Genomic DNA, 26,661 nt, shown 5'->3' with positions numbered 1-26,661 from the left:
TGCTGAAGCACTGAGGTTGCTGATGAAAAACCATCAGCTCTGACATTTTCAGGACTGGAGCCTTGGGGGTTTATGGGAGAAGCCATAGATGGCTTGAAGCAAACAACAAATTATGGCCTGGGAGGGCTAAAACATTTATGATTACTTTATATGCTCAGGAATGACTGTCCTAGCATATCTTGCTTCCAATAAGTTTGAAGTAAAATACCGATGTATGCCCTGTACATACAAGGAAGTAGAAAATAGTAAATAAAAACCATGAGTTGGTTCAGAGGGTTGCTATTGCCTCTTGAAGGAGGGAGCCCCCTGATCCCCACTCTATTTCTGTGTCTCTTTCTTCTTATTTCTGCAGCACTGCTGACTTCGGAACCTGGGTTGATGAGCGGGCCTCCGTCACTCTTGTCTATTTCATTCAACGTGGTTTTGGAAGTCTTAGCCACAGCAATCAGATAATTTAAAAAAATAAAATAACGTGAATTGGAAAAGAAGTAAAACTGTCATTGTTTGCAGATGACATGATACTATTCATAGAAAACCCTAAAGACACTACCAGAAAACTATGAGAGCTATTCAATTAATTCAGTAAAGTTGATGGATACAAAATTAATATACAAAAATCTGTTGTATATCTATATGCTAACCACAAAATATAGGAAAGAGAAATTAAAGAAACAATGCCATTTATCATTGTATCAAAAATAATGAAATAACTAGAAATAAAACTACCTAAGGAACTAAAAAGCTATAATTCAAAAACTACAAGATGCCAGTGAAAGAAATTAAAGACAACACAGCAGATGGAAAGATACACCATTTTCTTGGATTGGAAGAAGAAGTATTGTTAAAATAAACATACTACTCAATGCAATCTACAGATTCAATGCAATCCCTATCAAATTACCAATGGAATTTTTCTCAGAACTAGAACAAAAATTGAAAAATTTGTGTGTAAACAACTCAGATCCTAAATGGCCTAAACAGTCTTGAGAAAGGATGGAGCTGGAGGAATCTCCCTGACTTCAGACTAAACTAAAACTTTACAGTTATCAAAAAAGTGTTGTTTGGTACAAAACAAAATATAGATCAGTGGAACAGGGCAGAAAGTCCAGAGATAAATCCAAGCACCTGTGACCAACAATCTTTGACAAAGAAGCAAGAACATACAGCAGAGGAAAGATAAGAGGTTCTGAGAAAAATGGACACCTACATGTAAAAGAATGGAATTAGAATATTTTCTAATGCCATATACAAAAACACCAGAATAGATTACAGACCTAAATGAAAGACTAGATACTATAAAAATCCTAGAGGAAAACACATTTAGAAAACTCTCTGATAAAAACCACAGCAATATCTGATTTGGATTTACCTCCTAGAGTAATGGAAATAAAGACAAAAATAAAGAAATGTGAACTAATCGGAGTTCCTGTTGTGGCTCAGTGGTTAACGAAATCTGACTAGGAACCATGAGGTTGTGGGTTTGATCCCTGGCCTTGCTCAGTGGGTTAGGGATCCAGTGTTGCTGTGAGCTGTGGTATAGGTTGCAGACACGGCTCGGATCCTCGCATTGCTGTGGCTGTGGCGTAGGCCAGCGGCTACAGCTCTGATTGGACCCCTAGCCTGGGAACCTCCATATAGCACGGAAGCAGGCCAAGAAATGGCAAAAAGACAGAAAAAAAAAAAAAAAAAAAGAGAGAGAGAAGAAAAAGTTTTTGCACAGCAAAGGCAACCATTAACAAATGAAAAGACAACCTACCGATTGGGAGGAAATATTTTCAAATGATGCAATTGACAAGGGATTAATTTCCAAAATATAAAAACACCTCATACAGCTTAATAATAGTAATAATAATAAAACAGTCAAAAAATGAATGGAAGAACAAAATAGACATTTCTCCAAAGAAGACATGCAGATGGGTAACAGGAACATGAAAAACTGCTCAAAATCATTAATTAATAGAGAAATGCAAGTCAAAATTACAATGAGGTATTACCTCACACCAGTCACAATGGTCGTCATTAAAAGTCTACCTATAATAAATGCTGGAGAGGGAGTAGAGAGACAGGAACACTCCTACACTCTTGCTAAGAATGTAAATTGGTGCAGGCACTATGGAGAACAGTATGGAAATTCCTTAAGAAACTAGGAATAGAGCTACCATACAATCTAGCAATCCCACTCCTGGGCGCATACACTAAGAAACCATAATTCAAAAAGATACATGCACCCCACTGTTCATAGCAGCACTATTTACAATAGCCAAGACATGGCTGCAACCTAAATGTCCATCAACAGATGAATGGATATAGAAGATGAATTTTATATATACATGAATTTTATTCAGCTATAAAAATTAATGAAAAAATTATGGGTATTATGCTTAGTGAAATAAGTCATATAAAGACAAATACTGTTTATTTTCACTTATATATGTAATCTAAAACACAAAACAAATAACAAAACAAAAATAGACTCATAGAGAACAAAGTGGTGGTTGCCAGAGGGATATAGGTTTGATGGTTGGGTAAAATAAGTGAAAGAGATTAAGAGAAACAAACTTCTAGCTGTAAAGTAAGTCATAAGGATGTAATGTATAACACAGGGGATATAGTCAATAATATTGTGATAACTTTGTATATGACAGATGGTTACTAAATTTGTCATAATGATCTAAGCATAACATGTATAAATGTCAAATCACTATTTTGTGCACTTGAAAAATAATATAATATTGTATGTCAATTATAATTAAATAAAAATAAGAAAAAAGAAAATGAGATATTATCTTCACTATACACACCCATATATAATTATTTTTTTATTTATATACAGCCTTGGAGGCCAAAAGGAAATTACGCAATATTTTTAGGTGCTGAAAAAAAAAAAAAAACTCAAAATTGTATATAAGTAGAAACATCCTTCAAGAATAAAGGAAAAATAAAAACATTTTCAGATGAATGAATAGTAAGAGAATTTGTCACCAGCAATCCTATTCTAAAACAATGGCTAAAGGAAATTCTCTAAACACAGGAAATGTCAAAATAAAGAATCTTGGAACATCAGGAAAACAGGAAACAGGAAAAATGTGGATAAATAAAAGAGACTGTCCTTCTCTTCCTGAGTTTTCTTATAATGTTTAATGATTGAAGCAAAGAAAGGGAAAATAAAAAGACATAAAATTTATATACCTTAAGTTGTACAATGTTGACATCGGGATACTTTGAAAAGTTTTGTATATAATGTAATACCTAGAGCAAACACACACACACAAAAGCCACACAAAAAGATACACTCAAAGACATAATAAAACATTATGATGCTGAATCAACTAGATAGGCAACATGTAAAAGAATGAAACTAAACTCTTATTTCACATTGTATATACAAATAATTAACTCAAATGGATCAAATATTTAAGAGGTAACAGTATAAAACTCTTAGAAGAAAACAAAGAGGTAAATTTTTATAAGCTTGGATTTTGCAAAAGATTCTTATATATGACATCAATGCAAAAAGAAAAAATATAAAATGGACTTAATCAAAATTTAAAATGTCTGTGCTTCATAGAATACTATCAAGATAATGAAAAGGCAACACACAAAATGTGAAAAAAGAAATACGCCAAGAAAATACTATTTATAAGAAAACAGGATTTCCCTTCATGGCTCAGCAGTTAACAATCCTGACTAGGATCCATGAGGATGTGGGTTTGATCCTCACTCAGTGGGTTAAGGATCCATCATTGCCATCAGCTGTGGTATAGTTCAGACGCAGCTGGGATCCCACGTGGCTGTGGCTGTGGCATAGTCTGGCTGCTGCAGCTGATTTGACCCCTAGCCTGGGAATCTCCATATGCCACAAGTGTGACCCTAAAAAAATAAAACAAAACAAAAAAAGTAAAAAAAAAAAAAGAAAAAGAAAAATATAATTCTATTGATATAAAACAAAATTTACTATGAGGCAACAACTGTAAGTACTCTAGGCAATGGCAAGAGTTTAATTCTTCAGGAAAATATATTAGTTCTAAAATTGTGGGTCCTTACCAAAACAGCATCCAAATACATAAAAATTTATAGAACTATGGAGAGAAAGAAAATTATCTGAAGAAGAAATAGAGAATGCATGAGCGAGAGAAAGTGTAGCTATCCATTAGGATGAGGTTAAACATCTGATGTTAAACCCCCCAAAAAATATCACTTTTAAATATATATACAAACTTTTTCATGTGCAAATCATCAAGTAGATTGCATTATCTGTAAGATGATTAAATTTTGTCATCTTAAGTGTTTCTATGCTCCAACTTATTTTTAAGCAAATAGTATTATAAAAATTAATTTCCAAATACTACCTATAAAAATTGTTTATATTTTTCTGAAAAATATTATCAAATATGTAAATATGTTGTTAATCATAGGTGTAAAGAACCAAGGGATGGAAAAACCAAGGAGATTTTTAGAATATATTTTTTTATTTGGATCTAGTTTGTAGTACTAACTTTGTCATAAAACAAAACCCATCAAAACCATCTAAAAACTAAATATTAAAAAAAGTATACATATATCCTCTATGACTTAATCTGTAGCAGAGTGACATTTGAGATGAAGCTCAAAAATCACTGTGTCCTTGAATTATTAATATATTCTTCTAGAACAATAATGTCAACAACTTAAAGCAATAGGATGTTTTTAAATTATTAAAATTTTTATATATTATACTCAACAGTCAGTCTTTATTGAAATCACTTTGAGTCAAAACATAAATCTGTAGAGGAATCTGTGCATAACAGATTCAATAAGACACCGAATCTTCTGTAAAGAATGGGAAGATTCCTGAACTAGCTGTAACTCATTTAAACTTTTCTTTCAGTAGAATTGTTCCACTAGATGCAATTCCCTATGATAATTAAAAAATCCAGGACATATTGTAGTGCAGCTTTTGATGACTGAACTAAGGTAAGATGTATTTCCTATGATTCAAGCATTTTATTTTAATGATTTTGTTTCTAACAAAGAGATCCTAAAATTTAAGGATTTAAATAATCTAGAGTTGTTTTTTTTCCTTGCTTGTGTAACAGGTTAGAGATGTTACTAAATTTGCTTTCATGCTACTCTGCCATTCCTTAGGATACTGAGTTTTTCTTAAGTGGAGAAAGATAAGGTCACCTACACATATATCTGCAAGGAAAAACATAAGAGTGGAAGTGGAAGGGAAAATAATTTCCCCTTTGTGTATGTAATCTGGAAAATTATCCACATCACCTCATTCACAATGCTTTGGCAGGAACTTACTCTTATTGACACAATCAGCTTTAAGGGGGACAGCTATTGCACCGTTAAAACTTCAAGAGAAGGCTGATTGTAACAGAAAATTTGCAATCTCTCCTATACTTAATGATATCATCAAAAGGGACTAATACAATGACAAAACCTACATGATCTGTTAATTTTAAACATAGAAAATACTGAGCAAAATCATTAAGCAAAATTGAATGCACATAAAAATCCATCTAGAGTCCACAAAATAGTAAAAATAGAGAATTTTAAATTGCTAGAGCATTAAATTTGATAAGCCTATCTTTCAGGTTTGATTGAGGAATCCCCTGAAAGTTCTAAACCAATTTCTATAGCACCCAGTCTAACTTACCTGGACAATATAATTTGTCAGATATGTCTTACCAGGAATTCAGCAAAACTAAGTACCTATCCACTTCTAAATATAGAAGAATATAAAATATGCCATATTGTTAAAATACAGTATGTATTTCATAAGTTTATTTTGAACCTTGAAAACCTCTAGAATATGAGATTTAAAGTTCAAAATGTGATCAGAGTCCTTTTTGTTTTTTGGTTTTTAGGGCCTCACTGGTAGCATATGGAGGTTCCCAGGGTAGGGGTCAAATCAGAGCTGTAGCTGCTGGCCTATGCCAGAGCCATAGCAAAGCAGGATCTAAACCGCATCTGCCATCTACACCACAGCTCAATGGCAACGCCAGATCCTTAACCCACTGAGCAAGGCCAGGGATCGAACCCGCATCCTCATGGATGTCATTTGGGTTCCTTAACCACTGAGCAGTGATGGAAACTCCAGAGCACAATTTTATTAGATTACAAAGCCATTTCAAACTTAGGTCTTGATGCGGAAGAGTTGCTCTGTACAGGGCATTTTCAGGGAGTTAATCCAGAGACACTGAGTGTTCAAACATATTGCAAGTTGTTTCTAAAACACGGACTTAGACCTTCTGCCTCTCTTTGATGCACTATGTTAGGTCATGGTTCAAAACATAGTGACTTGATATTTCTATACATTTCAAAATGATCATCATGATAAGTCCAGATGTCATCTGTCATCATACCATGATATTACATATTTATTGACTATATTCTTCACATTGTGCATTTTATATACATGACATTTATTTTGCAACTGGAATTTTGTACCTATTAATCCCCCTCACCTATTTCTTTTAACTATTTTTCATTCTGAAATTTTTATCCATATCTCCAGCACTTGTTTTCCCTAGTGACAATGCCAATACAAGATCAGGTCTATGGTGCTGGGATGTTATATGTACATGGAGGAAAAGATAGATATGGAAACCATTCTATATGTTGCCTTCTCATTTTGTTGATTTCCATTTTCTTTCACCAAATCCTAAATTTTCTTTGTAATATTGTTTATTTATGCACATTCTCCTAGTTTCGTTACTATCGTATATGATGAAATTATTGTAAATGAATTTGTCCACATTTTAAAAATTTCCTAAATATAACTTTCCATAAATGAAATTTTTTTATTAAAGTATAGTTGATTTACAATGTTGTGCCAATTTCTGCTGTACAACAAAGTGACATTCTTTTTTTTTATATTCTTTTCCATCATGGTCTATCCCCAGAGATTGGACATAGTTTCTTGTGCTATACAGTAGGACCTTGTTGATTGTGCATTCTAAATGTAATAGTTTCCATCCATAACTCCAAACCCTCAGTATAACTCACTCTTTCCCTCCATAAGTGAAATTTCTAAGTCAAAATTTATGAACTTGTAAAATGAAGTAAGTTTTTAGGTATTGAAAAAATACAAAAGCAAATAAGCCATGATTTCTTTCTCTGAACTCTATGTTCATGTTTAGGGCCATTTTTTGGCTTATCCACTTTATTATGCCCAAAATGGAACACCTTTCTCACTCCAAATAACTCTTAAACTCTCTCTTCCATTTCTCTTTCTCTCTCTGTAAATCAGATCAGGATCCACTGAAGTGACACACCTAAGCATTATACTTGATACTCCCTACCGCATTTACACACAAATATCTGGAAGTATTTTCAATTTATCTCTAAAATATATCTTGGTTTTATTTTTCTGCTTTATTCCAATCACACTGACTTCATCTCTGTGCAAGTCACCCTAACTTTCCACTTGGATAATGTAATAGTCTCCTATGTAGTTTCTTGGTGGCTACTACTTCTGCCTTCCAGTCTGGTATTTACTTAGCTTCTGGAATGTTGTTTTCAAAACACAAACTGAATTTCATTGATTCTCTAGTTAAATTTGTTTATTGACTTACCATTGCTCTTCTAATAAAAACTAAATTCCTTAAAAAAATCCACATGTCCTAGGGGATCTGACCCTGACCATTCTTCCCAAAATCCAGCCCTTTTCGTTGATCCCTGGCTACTCAAATACCTGGTCAACTTCTCTTTTTTTCCTCAGAATTTTTGATCTTTGCACATCTGCTTATTTTATTTGGACAGTTCTTTCCCAACTATTCTTGCCACAAAATTTTATGGCTGGATCCTTCTCATACTTCTGTTTACCCTTAAATGTTCCTCTCTGAGAGAAATTTTTCATGCACAACCAGTGTCAGGAGCTCTGCATCCCCACCACACAATTTTTTCCCCTTTTCTATGACAGAGTATAGTTATGTATTTACTATTTCTTTTTTATTAACAAGGAAATTACAGCCCGTGCTTGATCTGTCATTTTGAGCAAAGTCCTCAAAGTCATTTTTGAAACTCAAATGCAGTTGTTGCTGTGTGATTATATAAAATACTTAAAATTTTTAGTCATAGAAATAATATGCATTCATTGTGAAAAATTTCAGCATTCCTTGGAAATATTAGGCATATAATAATATTTACCTTAAATCCCACAACTTTGATGTTATCATCATTAATATTTTTGTGGCCATTCTTTCAAGTATCTCTATTCTACCTTATTCAAACACCTGTATGCTTATACTAATGAAATCATAATATGAATACATTGTTTATATGAACATTTATTTTTAAATGTCATTTAGAAATTTGGCTTACTCCCAAATAAACCTGCTTTTCTTCCTCCTTTTCTCTTCAAGGTGATTATCCTAAAAGCTACCACATTGCTGTATAAATGCGTATATGATCAAAAGAATTTACAGTGGTTAGTTTTACAACATTGGGATAATATTGATATATTTTGTATTGTTTTTCTGTTATCTACTATGTCATGTAAATGTCTCCCCACTCAATGATTGTAGAAATAGTTGTTTGTAATGTATCTGTAGTATTTCTGGCAACAATCTCCCAGTTGAGAAGCATATTCTCTAAATTGTTTTGCAGTAAACATCCTTGAAATGTTGCCTAAGTGATGAGGCTAAGATTTAGATTTGGAAGTCTGATTTAAGAACTCATTATCTTAGTATGCTCTAGTCTAAAACAACATGCACCTTTTGTTGAGGTAGATTATTTCAAAAGACAGAACTTTTCAGTTAAATTTTTTTGATGATACTTATATCTGGTATCAAGGCTGGGATTAAGATCAGGGGCTAAATTGAAGGGAGTATACCGAAAGTCCCAGTAATCAAGATGAAATATATTTTAGTGGAATTTTTAAAAAATTAACATTAACAAACTGAAGAATAAAAACCGTATGATCATCTCAATAGACACAGAAAAAGCCTTTGACAAAATCCAACACCCATTTCTGATAAAAGCCCTTCAGAAAGTGGGCATAGCGGGAACCTACCTCAACATCATAAAGGCCATATATGACAAACCCTCAGCTCACATCATTTTCAATGGTGAAAAGCTGAAGGAATTCTCACTGAGATCAGGAACAAGACAAGGATGTCCGCTCTCACCACTACTATTCAACATAGTTTTGGAAGTCCTAGCCATGGCAATCATAGAAGAAAAAGATATAAAAGGAATCCAAATTGGAAAGGAAGAAGTAAAACTATCACTATTTGCAGATGACATGATACTATACCTAGAGAATCCTGAAGACTCTACCAGAAAACTGTTAGAAATCATCCATGAATTTGGGAAAGTCGTAGGATACAAAATTAATACACAGAAATCAACAGCATTTCTATACACTAACAATGAAAGAGCAGAAAAAGAAATTAGGGAAGCAATCCCATTTACTATCACATCCAAAAGAATAAAATACCTAGGAGTAAACCTACCTAAAGACACAAAAGACCTGTACTCTGAAAACTCTAAGACACTGATGAAAGAAATCAAAGATAACACAAATAGATGGAAAGATATACCATGCTCGTGGATTGGAAGAGTTAATATTATCAAGATGACTATACTACCTAAGGCAATCTATAGATTCAATGCAATCCCTATCAAAGTACCAAGAATATTTTTCACAGAACTCGAACAAAATATGTTAATGTTTGTTTGGAAGCACAAAAGACCCAGACAAGCCAAAGACATCCTGAAAAAGAAAAATGGAGCTGGAGGAATCAGGCTCCCTGACATCAGACTATACTACAAAACAATAGTCATAAAAACTGTATGGTACTGGCACAAAGACAGAAATATAGATCAGTGGAGTAGGATAGGAAGCCCAGAATTAAACCCACACACCTACAGCCAACTAATCTTTGGCAAAGGAGGCAAGAATATACAATGGAGAAAGGACAGCTTGTTCAATAAGTGGTGCTGGGAAAACTGGACAGCCACATGGAAAAGAATGAAATTAGCACACTTCCTAACACCATACACAAAAATAAACTCCAAATGGATTAAAGACCTAGATATAAGACCAGACACTCTAAAACTCTTAGAAGAAAACATAGGCCAAATACTCTCTGACATAAACGACAGCAACATCTTCTCCAATCCACCTCTTATAGTAATGATAGTAAAAACAAAAGTTAAAACAAGAATAAACAAATGGGACTCAATTAAACTTAAAAGTTTCTACACAGCAAAGGAAATCCTAAAGAAAACAAAAAGCCCACAGAATGAGAGAAAATCTTTGCAAGTGAATCCACTGACAAGGGATTAATCTCCAAAATTTATAAACACTACCTATCGCTCAATAACAAAAAAATAAACAACCCCATCAAAAAATGGGCAGAAGATCTAAACAGACAGTTCTCCAAATAAGACATACAGATGGCCAAAAAATACATGAATAGATGTTCAACATCCCTCATCACTGGAGAAATGCAAATCAAAACCACTATCAGGTACTACCTTACACCAGCCAGAATGGTCATCATCAAAAAGTCTACAAACAACAAATGCTGGAGAGGGTGTGGAGAAAAAGGAACCCTAGTATACTGTTGATAGGAATGTAAATTGGTTCAACCACTGTGGAAAGCAGTATGGAGATTCCTCAGAAAACTAAAAATAGAACGACCATTTGATCCAGCAATCCCACTCCCGGGCATCTATCCAGAGAAAACCATGACTCGCAAAGACATGTGTACTCCAATGTTCATTGCAGCACTGTTTGCAATAGCCAAAACATGGAAACAACCTAAACGTCCATCGACAGAGGAGTTGATCAAGAAGAAGTGGTACATATATATCACAATGGAATATTACTCAGCCATTAAAAGGAATGAACTAAAGGTATTTGTAACAACATGGATGGACCTAGAAATTATCATGCTAAGTGAAGTCAGCCATACAATGAGACACCAACATCAAATGCTTTCACTGACATGTGGAATCTGAAAAAAGGACAGATGGAACTTCTTTGCAGAACAGATGCTGACTCACAGACATTGAAAAACTTATGGTCTCCGGAAAGATAGATTTTGGGTGGTGGGGGGATGTGCTTGTGTTGTGGGATGGAAATCCTGTGCAATTGGATTGTTATGATCATTATACAACTACAGATGTGATAAATTCATTTGAGTAATAATAAATAAATTTAAAATTTAAATTAAATTAAATTAAAAGTAATGTAAAAATCTATGATGAACAAAATATCAAAATTTAAATGGACTGTTGTTTTCTTGATTTTTTTTAACAATCTTGATTTTTTGTTCAATGGCAAGTGCTATTGTTTTCCATCTGCCCACAGTTTCTGAACCACTGGGTGGATGGGTCCCTGCAAGGTGGATTTATGAAGGTTAACAATGCTATGTGAACAGACTGGGCAATGCAGAGCTTTATAAATACTCAATTTTTGTTACAGAGCTTTTTATTAATATTTTCCACATGACTCAAAATGAAGGTTAAGTGGTAGGTATATATAGAGGGCATATTTTCCTTTTTGCTTCAGTTTCTAATATAGCTCCACAGGGCATTGCTAGATGACTATATTGTGGTTTATTCATTCAGGAAATATGATTGTTTATTATGTTCCCTTAGTCTTCAATTTCTCAAGTATGTTGTCCAGTAGTGGTCTCAATTAAATCCTATCACACTAAATGCAGTCTGGCAAGATTATGTCTGTTAACTCAGATTAAAACTCACTTTTTCAGGAGTTCCTGTCATGACACAGTGGAAAAGAATCTGACTAGGAACCATGAGGCTTCAGGTTTGATCCCTGGCCTTGATCAGTGGGTTAAGGATCTGGTGTTGCTGTGAGCTGTGGTTTAGGTCATAGACGTGGCTTGGATCTGGCGTTGCTGTGGTTGCTGCTGTGGTTGCTGTTGTGGCTTAGGCCAGCAGCTGTAGCTCCAATTAGACCCCTAGCCTGGAAACCTCCATATGCCATGGGCATAGCCCTATCAAGCAAAAAACAAACAAAAAACCTTACTTTTTCATAATACTTACTAGGAATATTTACTGACTTTTCACTTTTAAGTTAATATTTGTAATACAACATACAACAGATATTATTTGTTTCTTATTATTGCTGACTTCATAGTTTATGTAAAATAAAGATAACTATAAATAAGAGTCATTTGGATAAAATTCTTTTAAGAAAAATATTATTTCTGTATTCTTCTTTAAGCAGAATAACAAGACAGGGGAAAAAATGATATCTACAACCAGGCTTCATCTGTATATTAAACTATCAGTATTATCTTGAAATCTGAGGTTTCTCATGTTCTTTAAATAATGAGAAAATATCAAATATTTAAATTTACAGTGTTATTGTTCAAGTTAAATGACACATTATAAGTGAAACTGCTTTGAAGATGTCAAAATGCAATTCAAATGTTAATTATTTTTATGATTATATGCATCATTTTTTTCCTTGGAGGTAGTAGGAAACATTTAAGAAATATAAAGTGGAAGTAAAATGCGAAAGGGAATATTTAAGAAGTAGTTGTCATGATCCAAATTGTAATACTGTGACTAGTTTTGCTACTTCCTAAAAATAGATTTAGGACAAATAATGGATTTAGGACAATAGACTAAGACTGATTCCTAAGAAACCTCATGGTATTGAGAATTATTTTATAAAATCATTATTCCAATGGGGAGAAAGATTGGAATTTCAAGAACTAGAAAACTTTATCTTAAAAATAATGAAGTTATTTTCTTATAGGAATTTCAATACTGGAGGTTTTTTTTTTTTTAGTAATACAATTGCTTAGTTCTAAATCCTATTACACCATTGAACAAATCCAGCACTGATAATGTATATCAGCATCTGAAGAATATGGCTTTTGTTTTCCTAAAATCATTGGAAAAAAATTAACATAGTACTTATCATTTTATCACACATTTTTATAAAAATGCAAAACCTCAAAGTTTTATTACTATCCATATGTCCTAGCTTTCAGCCACTTTGTAGCCAGCAATTATGAGATAAATGCAATTCATAATCTTTAATTATTTATCATGTTATAGTAAATAAAGTTATAAATTCTTACACTGTAGTAGATTTATATGTATTATAAAAATAACCATACCTTTCTAATATGCTAAAAAGAAGTCAGCTCTGAGGAGAAGTTGAACCAATAAAAGGTTTGGATATGTATGGCATGAATTTCAGTAGTTATAGAAGGTATATAGAAAAGACATACAAAGTAATATGGTAATAATAGATACTGAAGTAAAATTCACTCACTTTAAGCAAATTTATCGTCATGAATTTTGAAAAAAAAATGGGGGAATTTACTAGCAGACAGAAATAGCCTAAGGAAAATGTGAACTAATTCATTTATTCTCAAATATATATTGAACATCTTAGCACTGTTGTTCATAGTACAGAAGCTAATAAAACCCTGCCTTTATTTGCTTATGTTCTTGTAGGACATAGCCATCAATAACAACAACAACAGGAGTTCCCATTGTGGCGCAGTGGTTAATGAATCCAACTAGGAACCATGGGGTTGCAGGTTGGATCCCTGGCCTTGCTCAGCGGGTTGAGGATCTGGTGTTGCTGTGTGCTGTGGTGTAGGTTGCAGACACGGCTCGGATCCTACATTGCTGTGGCTCTGGCGTAGGCCAGTGGCTATGGCTCCCGTTAGACCCCTAGCCTGGGAATCTCCATATGCTGCGAGAGTGGCCCTAGAAAAGGCAAAAAGACAAAAAGCAAGAACAACAACAACAACAAAATACATGATTACTGGAATGTAATTAGAATTATGAACAAAAATCAGGGAGTTATGGGTCTTAGTAGGAGTATGGGTAGATAATTCGATTGTATTTAGATGTATTCAGAGAAAATATTACTAAGAATCTGACGTGAGCAGAAACACAAAGTGAGGTAGCATACAATGTAAATGTCTTGAAAGAGCACTTTTGAAACAGAGGAAATAGGAAATGCAAAGACCCTAAAGCGGGAGTTATCTTGTTGTATGTGAAAGGCAGCAAAGAAACCAATGTGACTAAGCGGTAATGAATAAGTGTGAACTTCAGAAGATGAGGGTAAAGAGATAGGTAGGCCCACTGTAAAAAACTTGAGGTTTTACTTGGAGCCTGATGGAATTTAAGAATAAAAGCTGTCTTATTTTAAAAGGACTTCTCTGTTTGCAATATGGAACAATGATGTAAATAGGGGGCACATTTAAGAGAATATTACATTAATCCAGAAGAAAAATAAGGATTGGATTATATTAGTAACAGTGAAGGATAAGAAATGGTCATGTTCTCCAAAACCTACCCAGAAAATACAAGTGTTTCATAGAATCTAAGACAGAGATTCACTTCAATGGCAATAGATACCTAGAACCAAGGTCTTAAATATTTCTAGAGAAGTAGTTGAATCCGTGAATACTTAGTTTCCATAAAGCAGAAGCATTAAAGACTTCAATAGAGTAATTGAGTTTAAATATGTAGTAGTGTAGGCCAGCAGCTACGGCACTTTGTTGATGCCTAGCCTATGGGAATTTCCATATGTCACAGGTGTGGCCTTAAAAAGCAAAAATAAATAAATATGTAAAAATAAAAAGTGGCCAAATTTATTTTTTTCTTTTAAAGAAGAGATTAAATGTAGTTCTACTCTGAACATGAAAAAAAGGAAAAAAAAAAAAGAGAAAAAAGGAAAACATAAATAACTCCAAATCAAGCAATTTATAGTTGTAAATGATTTATTTTTTGTGATAAATTAGTAAGGCATATAAGCTGAAAAGTCTACAGGACAATTCAAAAAGAGAAGTGAAAACCTACATCTCAGAATCATTTGCCTGCAAATAGAAATCAAGGCATGTATGGGACTGCCTGGGAAATGCATGTAGAAATTTTTAAAAGCCCACAGATTATAATAATATTTCCTAAAAAACATTAGAAGAGGTAGAGTGAAGGAAAACAATTTATTTATTGTATTTTAAACATGAATTAGTTGTTTTCAGATTAATGATAAATTTATGTGCAGATATATTTTTAGTTATATTTTGGAAAACATTATGTATATTGGTTATCAACTAACTTTCACTGAATTACCACTTTGTGCCAATTCTGAACATATTTCTTAAAAAATACATCGAATATGTTACATTATGCATTGTTCCTTAACTACAACTTCCTTACCTTTGCATGTATCCTCCTGTTTCATACTAGTTTAGGAAGTAATTTTGCAGAATAGTGACCTTCAAACTGCCTTTTCTCTTTGCAGCTCCACATCTATTCTTTTCTTTCATTTAATTTATTAAAGACAACTCTAGAGTATCTTTTGAGACTTAACAAAGCACACAGATCATCTCCTCAGCTGCAGTTGCCACTCTTATGACTACTCTGGACTCTGTGTTTCTCCACTGCATTTCATTTGTCTATGAACTTCTGTACACATTCTTCCCACAGGAATATGATGGACTCTCTTATCCACTGACTGATTACATTTCCCTTATTTTCTTAATGTTTTGTTATTGTTTTTATATTCCTATTTTGAAGAGTAATTTTGGGAGAGTGATTAAGACAGCTGTGTCTGGATTTTGTAGCATTCTGTTTAGTCTCCATGTGTTTTTGTTTTTCCCCTATTTATTCCTATGATTGATTTTTAGTTTCACACTGTTGTGATCAGAAAAGATATTTGATATAATTTCTATCATCTTAAATTCATGGGTCTTTGTTTTATGGCCTAGCATGTAATTTATTCAGGAGAACAGATCATGTGCACTTGAAAAAATGTGTTTTATTTTTTTGTTTGTGTCCTATAGATGTCTATTATGTCTAACAGGTCTAAGGAGCAATTTAAGGCCTTTGTTTCCTTATTGATTTTTTTGGTCTGGATGATCTTTCCATTGATAAAATGCCCTACCATTATTGTATTATTGCCAATTTCTCCCCTTATGTCCATTAATATTTGCTTTATATATTAGGTGCATATATATTTATGAATGGTATATTCTTTTCTTGGATTGATGCCTTTATCATTATATAATGCCATTCATTGTTTTTTTATTTCTCTACTTTGTCTAAAATGGGTATAGCTACCCCAGCTTTATTTTCATTTCTTTTTGTATGGAATATATTTTCTATCACCTCACTTTCAGTCTGTTTGTGTCTTTATCTTTGAGATGAGTCTTTTATAAGCACCATATATACATATATTTACAGAGAGAGTGTTTTAAATTCAATCAGTCACCTTAATTCCTTTGATTAGAGCAGTTAGTCCATTAATATTTAAAGTGGTGATAAGTTTGTACTTATTTGCTATTTTGTTATTTGTTTTTCAGTTGGTTTTGTAGTTTTTCTCTGTAATTTTCTTCTTCTTTTAGTCACACACCTTTGTTTGTTTGTTTGTTTAGTGTTACATTTATGTACCTTTCTCTGAGTATCCATTGTAGGTTGTGACTTGTGGTTATTCTGGCATTCATATATGTTGCCTTAGAACTATATCTACTTGTTTTAAGCTGATAGTCATTTAAGTCCAAACACATTCTAAAAACTGTACATTTAATATGCACCTCTCCACATTTTGTGTTATAGATGTCATGTTTTACATATTCATGTCTATAAATTGTTTACTGTAGTTATAGTTGACTTTCTACAAATTATCTTTTAACTTTTGTATTATTCTAAGTAATTGATCTAGAGTCTTTACTATATATTTGACTTTATTAGTGGGGTTTTTTGCTTTCTATAATTTCTTGTTGTAGACTCTTCTTTTTTAAAGAAGACACTTTAAAACTTCTTATAAGATTATTTAGTATTGATGAATCTTTTAATTTTGCTTGACTAAGAAGCTCTGTCTCTCTCCTTCAATTCTGAATGATAACCTTGCTGGATCCTAGGTTTTATTTTATTTTATTTTTTTGCAGTTAAGACTAAATTTATTATGCCACTACCTTCTGACTTGCAAAATTTCTCCAGAGAAATCAGATGATAATTTTATGTGGGTTACCTTATATGTGACTTTGTTTTTGTCTTACTGCTTTTAAAATTCTATCTTTAACTTTTGCCATTTTACTTATGATATGCCTTGGTGTTAGTCTCTTTAGGTTCATTTGGTTTGGAACTCTCTGTTTTTCCTGTACCTGGATATCTGTTCCCTTCTTCAGATTTTGGAATTTTTCAGACATTATTTCATCAAATATATTTTGGACACTCTTTTCTCTCTTCTCCTCTTTGGATCCCCTATTATGTGTATATTAGTATACTTGGTGTTATCCCAGAAGTCCCTCAAAGTATTCTCATTTTCAAAAACTTGTTTTTCATTCTCCTGTTCTAATTAGGCCATTTCTGTGATTCTATCTTCCTTGCAGTTCACTTCCATATACTGTAGAACCTATTCTGTTCATTCTTTCTAGTGCTTTTTTCATTTCAGTTATTGTATTCTTCAGTTCTAATACTTTTTTACACTTTCCAGTTCTTTGTTAAAATTCTCACTGTGTTCATCTATTTTTTACCAAAGTTCAATTTGTATTCTTATTACCATTGCTTTGAACTTTTAATCAGCTAAATTATTTATCCCTGTTTCATTTAGTTTTTGTTTGTTTGTTTGTTTTAATTCCCAAGGGTTTTCTTCTTTTTCCTTCCTTTGAAATATGGCTGTTGTGGTCCTGGCGATCCAGTTAAATCCCTAGGCAGTTTTCAACCTGCTGCTTCTTAGCTTTTACTGTGAGTAAGCAAGTTTGTGCCTTCACTTTTCAAGAGGGGGTTCTCAGTTTCTTATAACCCTTCATTAAGTCCCACTGTGTTTTAAACCAGCTAAAAAGACTCATCTTTTTGGTGTCAGACCCTAGGATTGGAGTATATGATATGTAACCTCACATATTATGCCTCACATATTGAAACAGTCACTCCCAAGGGAGAATCCTTAAGCCTGTGATTCCCAAGCCCCACTCTTCAGTGCTCCTACCTCCCAGTTAGGGATGATCCTGACCGAATAACTTCTTCCTTCCCACCAGACTGTACATATCTTTCTTTAGAACTTGGATTGTAGAGGAGCTGTACTGCTAATCACCAGGTAAATTTCAGTGAAAGTTGTTCTACATGTAGTTGTAATTTTGATATATTCAGGAGGGGAGGTGAGCCTAGCATCCTCCTATTTTGATCTTTTCTTGCAATATCTGGATGTTGACTCAAAAGCAATGATTCATTTTTTTAAAAAAGCTCTTTTTTGAGTTATAGTTAAGACACAATAATCTACATATATACAAAGTGTAATATTAATACATTTGACAAAGATATACATCTGCAAAACCATCATTACAATTAAGATAATATATAATATATGGATAATATATCCATCACTTCCCAGAGTTTTTTAATTAACTTGCAATTTCAAATTTAACGTTTTTTAAGGCCACACTTGTGGCATATGGAGACGTATTCAGAGAACTCTGTTATTGATTTCTAATTTAATTCTATTGTCTGAGGATATATATTTTATGATATGAATATTTATAAATATACTGAGACTTTGTATAGTACAGAATGTGGTTTATCTTGACAAACATTCCATTTATAATGGAAAAGAATGTATATTTTGATTTTTTGGGTGGGGCTGTTATATAAATATTAATTAGATCAATTTGTTACTGGTTTTCTGTATTTTTTCTATCAGCTTTTGGAAGACGGATGTTTAAATTAATAATTATAATTGTAAATTTGTCTATTTATCCTTGAAGTTCTATTAGTATTTGGTTCTTTGCATGCCCAGCAACATTTGATTGGAAGCCAGTCATTGTGATTTTACCTTGTTGGATGCTGAATATTTTTGTATTATTATAAATAATTTTGCACTTTGTTCCAGTATTAGTAAAATTCATTGGAAGCATGTTGATTCTTTAAAATACTGATTTTAGATTTTATTAGGCAGGACCAGAATAGCATTTAGTCTAGGGCTTGTTTTACCCTAATCTTGAAGCAAACCCTCATGTATCCAGTCTTGTAAATTATACATTTCCCATTTTGCCTTTTGGTAAAAGTAACTAATCCCAGACATGGTTGTGTTCCAAATATTGTTCCCTGTAATATTTTCAGGCAGTTCATTTTCCAGACTATGATAAAGAACCAGTGTTCTTTGCATATCTCTGAAGCTCTCTCTGTTCCTCTCTTTCTACATTTTTCTCCTTTACAATAGTTTTCTCTATGAACTCTGGGCACCTTAACATCTCTTGACTTTTAGACATGTCTTTTCAATTGACTCTTGGATATGCCTTCTCCTCATGATGCAGCATAGAAATTTTCTTTCCTCTGTGCACAGCAAATTATATGTCTTACCTTCATTTGTATCTTGTTTCCATGGATCACTAGTTTTCTTCATTTGATGTTCAATGTTTATAAAATCATTATTTTATATATTTTATTTTTTAGCTGATTCAAGTAGGATAGTAAATCTAATCCCTGTTAATACATCATTCCCAGAAAGAAATGCCTAATAAGCATTTCTTTTCTTTTTTTTTTTTCTTACTGTAGTAATTTGGATTTATTTATAATTACTTACCTACTTGATACGTTCACTTATACATCTCACTTTGTAAATTTAAAATTGAATCTTTGTTAATTATACTAAACTTGAATCTTCTGAAGTCCTCCATCTCAATATATTCTGCCAACATATAATTTTATAAGTCAAGGAGCTGGTGGTCTTACAATAATTTTTTCTCTCTCTTTAACTACCCAATCTAATCAAGTTCAAACAATAATTTTTATCTGCTGCATTCCATGTCCTAGTCCTAGACATCACCAACTATCCATGTCCTTTTCAATTCTAATCAAAATTAAAACAAAAAAATCTGTAAAAAACAAAGAGGAATTTTTCTAAAAATATTCTATAACTGCTGATAAAAACAAATATAGTCTGTCCTTTGAATCTCATTTCAATCAAAGTACCACAATACAATGTTCTTATTTGAAATTTACTATGTGTAATTACTATTTAAAATTTAATCTTAAATTCCTGTTTTAAATTTCATTTAAATGATTTTAAGTTTATTATTGAAATGTATACTGAAAGATATATTCCAAAAATATTTCTACTAAAGGCATGCCTATGACAATATTGTTACAATAAAAATAAGCAAAGTTTATTTTGAAGTGGAGGAATATTATTAACCACTTTAGCTAACCTACTTGCTGTGTTTTAGCACTGAATTTAGCTCAAACATTTTTATACATCTCAGAAGGAAATAGAAGTACATTATAATCAACTTAAAAGAAACAATATTAGTGTCAATTTCTTTTTCTGCCCAAAACCAGAAATATTGAGGTGCATAATTGAGAGCATAATGCAATATTTTATGCTATTTATTTACTCAATGCCTAACCTAAGAGATTTTCTCTGTATTGTCGTTTTTATTACCAGTCTTCAAAACAGTAAGCATTTTTAATTTTTAATATGAAAATATTTATATAGCCATATTTTAATATCTATCTGTGATATATACATATATTATAGATAAATATATAGATTTGGATTAGATATATAGATGTAAATTTCAATATCTATTTCAACATTTATATATGCATTTCAGATATATAGATATATAGATATGTAACTATAGATAGATATTGAAATACAGCTATAAATATATATATGTATATATATATATTTTTTTTCTTTTTAGGGCCTCACTTCCGGCATATAGAAGTTCCCAGGCTAAGGACTGAGTGAGAGCTGCAACTGCCAGCCTACCCCACAGCTACAGCAATGCTGAATCAGAGCTACATCTGTGACCTAGGCCACAGGTTGTGGCAATGCCAGATCTTTAACCCACTGAGGAGCAAGGCCAGAGATCAAACCCTCATCCTCACAGAGACCATGTCAAGTTCTAGCCCACTGAGCCACAATGGGAATTCTGAAATATTTCAAATATATATATCTACATAATCATCCACTGATTTCAAATATATATACCTACATACCCATCCACTGATTTGTGACTATGGCTTGGCTAAGCATGTATTTCCCCTGACATTATGAAAAAAATAAAACTAATCAGTAAAATTTGTTTATAGATTTCCTTGATCCTCATTTTAGATTAGAATAGATCATATCCTAAAATATATGTTCAAGAGGAGAATGATAGGGTATTTCATAGAGTTCATTTTTTTCTGGCTAGCATTTTAACAGTAACTGAGATGCAATCACAAATTCAAGACACTAAACCTAACAAACTGGAATGAAAACATTTTATTTTATTATTTTCTTTTTTTTTCTTTTTTTTTTTTCATATAGAATTTCCCAGGCTAGGGGTCAAATCGGAGCTGCAGCTGCCAGCCTACCACACCCACAGCAATGTGGGATCCAAGTCACATCTCTGATCTACATCACAGATCAATGCTGTATCCTTAACCCACTGAAAGAAACAAGGGATTGAACCTGTATCCTCATGGGTTCATCACCCTGAGCCACAATGGGAACTCCTGGAATGGAAACATTTTAAACTGGTGTTACCAGTCAGCCATCTTCAGAAAAGGAGTCTCTCCAATCATGATATTGATAATTAAGTGTTACTCCTGTGGGAGAGCATTCTTGACATTGACTTTACTGCCTTTTCCTTGACCCATTAAGCTAACTAACTATATTCCAAACTAATTTTAAAACTTTTTCATTCTAAATGGAATTGTTCATTGTATAATGTGCTGTAATAGCTTTCTAACCAACCCCAGTGCATTAGTCCTACAATACTCTAATATTCCTCTATGCGGCAAAGTGAAATTTCAAAGCTAAATCCTTATAGTTATTACTATTAATAAAAGCCCTTAGATTACTTTCCCTTTCCTTATGACAAGTCTGAAATTCTTAACAAAGTTTACAATGCCCTCTAGGACTTTTCCTTGCTTGACATTAGTGCTCCACTTCCTCACTGCCCTCTCCTCTCTGACTTCTCTGGGCTTTCTTCACCAGTGTTTCTTGAATAGTTGTCTCTGGACCTTTGAACATGCATGCACTTCCTATGCCTTCAACATTTTCCCATTGCCCAACTTATTCTTCATGTGTCAGTTACATGCTACCATATCTCGAGAATATGTCTAACCCCACTAGACTAGGTATGTCTCATTAATTTCCATAGAACATAGTACCTCTACTTTTTGTAACACTCAAGATATAAATTTCCTTTAACATCTGACTTCCTTACTAGATTTTATGTTGTATAAGGCAAGAACCATATTTGTGTTTTTCCTTGTTACATGCCAATATTTAGAATAATACATGAAAATTAATCATTGCAAAAAAGTATTCCTGAATAAAGAGATGAATGAATGATCAGACAATAGGGGCTCTTTTTTAGCTGACCTCAAAAATCCAAATATGTGTAGAAACTACTGCTTGCCTTCTGATTCTGACATGTAGCTATTACATTCTTTTGAGCACAAAGAACTAGGGGGGTTTAAGTTAAGAATAATTAAGATTCCTGACAAAATTGCTTGTCAGTGTCTCTTACAGAGAGATCCATCACATCAATTTTGTGTCTTGGATGCAGCTCTTTCAAATGTGTAAGGAAAAAGGATATAGTGACCTTAAATAAAATCCTAAATAGCTGTGTATTTTGGTAATCTAATCTTATTTATTGCTGCTGAATGTGTTTAGAAAGATTATGGGTGACTTTTGAAATATTTTGAGGCCTTACTTTTTGTGTTGTTACTTTTATCCACTCAGGTCTTAGGAACAGAGTCTGTGAAAAATGCTAAGTGCTCTTTGATGAGGTACTTTCCTAAGGATTCTCAAAATTCTCAAATTTGTTGTTGGAATCACAAATATATAAATATTTTTAGAGCCTAATTTTTCTCTTTGAAACTTGTTTTATGACTCCCCCCCATTTTTTTTAATTAACAGGCAAATGTAATATTTTCTTTAGGCATAGCCTTGTGAAATGAAAGAAAATCTGCTATTTTACTCTGATGGTACACTGTGTCTTTTAATTTCTTTCCCTCCACAAGGAAAAGCCCAGGTTTCCCTCCCCAAGTAAAGAGAGATTTTTTTTAATAATATATTTTCTAATCATAGAATATTTTTTTAAGTTTGAAAAGAAGAATTAAAGTTACTGGTACTAACCTTTCAATTTTCAACTGTGTATAAGAAAAACAAATAGAGCCCAAATCATGCTGTGACTTTGATATCTCTACTTCATGAATGATAAAGCCTAATTTATGGGAAAAAAACTGATAATGATCATTTGTCTTCTGAATTTCGATGATCAAATAAAATAATTGTTAATTCTGTTCATTCATCCTTGACTGATTAGGCAATTCAAATGAGAAGTCAGACAGAATGTGATGTACATATTAATGATTAATGATTCAAGAAAAATTCAAGGATGCATTAGATTTCAGGAAAATATTTCTATAGGGGATTACTTATGAAAACATAAGGAGAAAATGGATAAAAATAAATTACATTTGGGGAAAAATCACATTTTTAACTGTTTTAAATAATTTTTTAATTGTCATAAATGCTGCTTTTTAAAACTACTGGGGGACCCAAGGATGTGTGTATTTGCATCCCTTAATTAAAATGACATTTTCAGCTGGATTTTTCTATCACATTAATCTGTGGTTCATAGAACATTTGATCAAATGTTACATTCTTGCTAAAACCCAGGAACTTTAGCTGTGCAATTTCTGAGAATGTTTTTGTATCCCCAAACATAACATCATCAAATTACGGCTAGTTTTGGGGTTCCTTGATGCATTTTGTGGCTTGGCACACTGGACATGTGCTCTAGGGACAGATATAACCAAATGGAACAGGTTCCCTGGTATTCTCCTTCCAGCTGATAAATCACATTGGAATTTCCACTATTTCCTTTCACCCAAATTGTAAATCTGAGCCAACTCCTGCAGGGCTGCTCATAATTTTACTTTGCTCCAAGTTCTTCACTTTCACACTTTTTAAAAATTTCTACCTCTTTTTATTTACGATTCAAAGCCTTTGGTTTGTAATCCAGTTTGATTACTGATCCAATTTTCTTCTAATTGTTTTTTTTTTTTTTTTTTTTTTTTTGCTTAACGACTAGATCTTAACTCAGAGTTAGATGTACCCTGAAGGTAATGAAGCTTAAACTTTAGGTTTGACATTTGATTTGTACAGGTTCTTTCCAAGGCCTTGGGAAAGGTCTTAGAGATGTATTCACATGCTCATAAATTTTCATAAAATTTGCAAAAATGAGATATTTTTAACTTTAATCACTTGTTTTCTCTTAACCTGCCAACTTTTTCTTCTTATAATTCACATTCATGGCACCTGGCATTAGAGTGGCTTCAGGCATTTAGTGGATCTGGTTTATGGAAAATTGAGTTTGAGATACATTTCCTTTTGGTCTAGTAGGCTGTAATTTTTAGTTCTTAGTCCTTGATGTACATGAATGTGATTATTGTTTGCTGTGCTAGTGTATGAATGACTATCAGGAATAACTATATCACTCATTGAGTGGACTCAGCAGCCTCTCAATATGGACCAGAGTTGTCACAACCATATACAATTATCCTATGGCAATCTGGTACCATAAACATGTGGGCAATGGAATGGAACATACTTTGAAATCAGTGAAGAGAAAACTGATCTCGTGGAAACATTCTCCAAATCTTAAGACTCATAAATTAAGAAATTAGATTTTCCCAAATACGACAGTATTCCTAATGTTTAAAAAGAAACATTTCTCAATAACAACTTTTTAGGAGTTCCCACTGTGACTCAGTGGGTTAAGAACACGACATAATGTCCCTCACGATGTGAGTTTGATCTCTGGTCTCACTCAGTGGGTTAAGGATCTGGCATTTTTGCAAGCTGCAGTGTAGGATCCTGTGTTGCTGTGGCTGTGGTGTAAACCTGCAGCTGTAGCTCTGATTCAAACCCTAGCCTAGGAACTTCCATATGGTATAGTTGTGGCCCTTAATAAAAGAATAATTTTAAAAAATTACCAACCAAGCTCAAGAATTTATTCATTAAATAAAAATGATAAAAAATTATTGTCATACAAAGAGGTAAAAATATATAATAAATGCAATAAAATTTTTAGAAAAGTAAAAATAGTAGAGGTTCTTAAGAAATTAATTGATTAAAAACTACTACTTTTTCTGGATTTTTTATGTTTTTAAATTGTCTAGCTTTTAAAAAATTATAATGTATTGTCCTTCCTTTTCTAAAGAATTATTCACATTTGTTCCAATTTTCTAATTTATAAATTAGTTTTATTTTTACTTATTTTAAACCTGGAAAAGCCCCTACCCTAGCTCAATTAGCCCTATAACTCAAAAAATGTAAACCACTCTAATGAAGATTTGACTTAGTGTGGTGGCTAAGTGGATGAGAACAGAAGGTCCAGAGTAAGACTACCTGGGATAAAATCCTGACTCTGCAGTTTATTATCTATGTGACCTTGGACAAATTACGTAACATATCTAAGCCTCAACTTTCTTCTTTTTTTTTTTCTTTTCATAGTCACACCTGCAACATATGGAAGTTCCAGGGTTAGGGGTCAAAATGGAGATATAGCTGGGGCCTACGCCAGAGCCATAGCAACACTGGATCCAAGGCACGTCTCTGACTGATGCTGTAGATTTTTTTTTTTTTTTTGTCATTTCTTCCCTTACTTTATTGATGTAAGTATACAGGTATAAGTTTTCAATATGAATAATATAGCAATGCATAGTATCACTGGTATGATAGATTAGATATTTGTTGTGGTCTATTTTTTTTATTACTGAAATGAATTTATCACATCTGTAGTTATATAATGATCATAACAATCCAATTTCACAGGATTTCCATCCCATAACCCAAGCACATTCCCCCATCCCCCAGACTGTCTCCTTTGGAGACCATAAGTTTTTCAGTATCTGTGAGTCAGCATCTGTTGTGCAAAGAAGTTCAGCTGGGAAAACTGGACAGCCACATGGAAAAGAATGAAGTTAGAACACTCCCTAACACCATACACAAAAATAAACTCCAAGTGGATTAAAGACCTAGATAGAAGACCAGACACTATAAAACGCTTAGAGGAAAACATAGGCCAAACACTCTCTGACATAAATGACAACAACATCTTCTCAGGTCCACCTCTTAGAGTAAAAACAAAAATAAACAAATGGGACCTGATCAAACTTAAAAGTTTCTGCACAGCAAAGGAAACCCTATACAAAACAAAAAGATGCTGTAGATTTTGGCAGCACTGTATCCTTAACCCACTGATGGAAGCCAGGGATCAAACCCGCATCAAAATGGATTCCAGCTGAATCCTTAATCCTCTGAGCCACAATGGGAATTCCAACTTTCTTATTTTAAAAGGAGATTGGATTTAGAAAATATAATTCCTTGTAAATGTATTGATGATATAAAAAATATAGTGGGCAAACAACTAAATAAAATAATAGAACATTAATATTGAAAGGAAACTTAAATTTCCATAATTTTACATCAGCCCTGTGGATTTCTCATGGCTCCTTCAGATGTATGTGTGAGGGGAGAAATGAGTCTAGTATCAAAATTCATTTAAACTCTCGCTCCTTAAGCTAGTGTAGGTCTACTTTTATTTATAAACACTCTATGTAGGATTTGGTTTGAACAAAACACTCTGTGACTATGTGTGTAAATGTTTGAACACCACGACACTTATCCAATCCTTGTATGAGGAGGCATTTGAC

The 26,661-nt window shown here is 33.0% G+C and overlaps 1 protein-coding gene across 1 annotated transcript in view; it reads left to right on the top strand.

The window, feature by feature from the left end:
- CNBD1 (cyclic nucleotide binding domain containing 1) overlaps positions 1–26,661 on the top strand; it is a 469,302-nt gene that overhangs the window by 266,113 nt on the left and 176,528 nt on the right. The gene's annotated exons all lie outside the window — the stretch shown is intronic.

Source organism: Sus scrofa, chromosome 4 (assembly GCF_000003025.6).
Source record: "Sus scrofa isolate TJ Tabasco breed Duroc chromosome 4, Sscrofa11.1, whole genome shotgun sequence".
Taxonomy (NCBI): Eukaryota; Metazoa; Chordata; class Mammalia; order Artiodactyla; family Suidae; genus Sus; species Sus scrofa.
This window is presented reverse-complemented; position numbering and strand designations above follow the sequence as displayed.